This window comes from Pseudophryne corroboree, chromosome 1 (genome assembly GCF_028390025.1).
Source record: "Pseudophryne corroboree isolate aPseCor3 chromosome 1, aPseCor3.hap2, whole genome shotgun sequence".
NCBI lineage: Eukaryota > Metazoa > Chordata > Amphibia > Anura > Myobatrachidae > Pseudophryne > Pseudophryne corroboree.
Genome location: NC_086444.1, coordinates 130,086,138 through 130,088,273, shown reverse-complemented (window position 1 = coordinate 130,088,273; position 2,136 = coordinate 130,086,138).

The following is a 2,136-nucleotide window of genomic DNA, read 5'->3' as shown; positions in this document are numbered from 1 at the left end:
GGCCAGCCACTCCCCCGTTTCCCCAGGCACGCCTGCGTTTTTACCTGACACGCCTGCGTTTTTTAGCACACTCCCGGAAAACGGTCAGTTACCTTCCAGAAACGCCCCAGAGTGACGGAAAAGAGTCGCTCGCCCTTGTGTAAAACTGCATAGTTTTTTTGTGAAAGTACGTCGCGCGTGCGCTCTGTGGCCCGTACGCATGCGCAAAAATGCTGATTTTTAGCCTGATCGCTGTGCTGCGAACAACGGCAGCTAGCGATCAACTCGGAATGACCACCATTATTCCATGATGGATGCACCCTTTATAGTGCACACCTGCAAACCTCACGGCATTGGAGGTGTGTAGATCAGAACAGGATTCATCACCACATAATGCAGTGGCATGGCCATCTCCTGTAGAAGGCATGGCCACACTCATGGTGGCATGCCTTGTGCTGCCTATTATCCTTCTCTGGTCCCCAGTGGTGTGGCCAGCTTTTACATGAGGGGGAGCAAAAGTTGAAAGTTGGAAAACTATTTGTAAAGGTTATTTTAAAATTCAAATGTTAACATCTATATTATTTGAATCCAAATGAAGTCAATTATTACCCACGACATTACATTAAAAGCCACCGCACTGTACACACACACACCCACACACACACACACACACACACACACACACACACACACACACACACACACTACAAAAACAATACAAAGAGAATTTATGTGACTGCCATACAATATGATGCACATTTTTGTGACCGCCATGTAATACAGAGAGCGTTTTTGAGACAACCATATGTTAAGTAGACTAGTTTGAGACCGCCATACACAATATGGAAAGCATTTTTGTGACTACCATACAGTACAGAGACCATTTTAGTGACCACCATACAATACGAAAAGCATTTTTTTTGTCCGCTACTTGAATCCTCCCCTCATTACTAATTAACCCCTTCTCAAAAATCAGTCATTTTTTCAGCATCATCATACCAACCTCATTCAAGATAATCAGCCTTTTAAATCATTAACCTAATCATCCTAATCATTAATTGCTTCCCACATCATCAATTCATTTAATTAATATTCATTAACACCCTCATTACCTCATTCGGTCTAATAAAAAAAAAACAACCTTCACATTAATTAAGGCCAATAAAAGCATAAACTTCTTCAGCTTAATTAACTCTATTAAAAAATTAATACACTTTCCCTCATAATAAAACCCTATTTAAACTTCCCCCATTATACTTGACTTCCCTAAACTATACACACTGTCCTCATCCACAAATTCTACTGTCCCCCTCCCCCGTGACAGATATTGATGATCAGATATCTTTTTTCTTCTGTGTGCTACTGTCACTGGAACATGAAAAATGCACTTACAAAGGGAGAGGAGAAGAGGGGTGAGTGATTATCTGGACGGCAGCTAGCCACAGTACCTCTGACCACCTATCTGCCTGCCTCTCCTCGGCTTCTCCGTTCTCAAACCCCGACACTCATGAAAAAACAAACATATTAGGCAGCCTCCAGGCAGCCCTGCAGTGTCTGCTGCCCCTCTATGTAGGGATGGCCCTCGACCATCGATGATTTGAAATCATTGATGGTCTATGACTGATGGTAACAACTTTTACCATCAATTGGGGAGAACCAGATGGTTTCCTGCCATCGATGATTAAGAGCTATCAAATATTTTATTTATTTTTTCTCCACGGTGTCAGGGACACGGCGCATAGCTCCACTCCCCGGCACCCACAAAGCCATGCCATCAGGCCCTGATTGGCCCACAACTCATACAATATTAAAGGTGGACCATCGATGGGCAAAACCATTGGTGGTTCCCTTACAGATGGTTTCCCACCATCGAGGTTATACATCAATGGTGACATTGATGGTAACCATCGATTGATAACCCACCGATGGCCATCCTTACCTCTCAGATGTGCACCGTTTTCAAGATTTCCTCTGCAGGGGGAGCGGTCTCTTGTCCTGCACCCTTCTGCCAACACCACTGTCTGTCCCCCTCCTACCATCCATTTACTTCTGCATGCACCACTAGCAGGTACATATGCAGCAGCTGTTCACCTGTGGTACTTAAAGTGTCAGTATGCAATATCTAATGTATCCATTTAAAAAAAGTTTATTGATTTT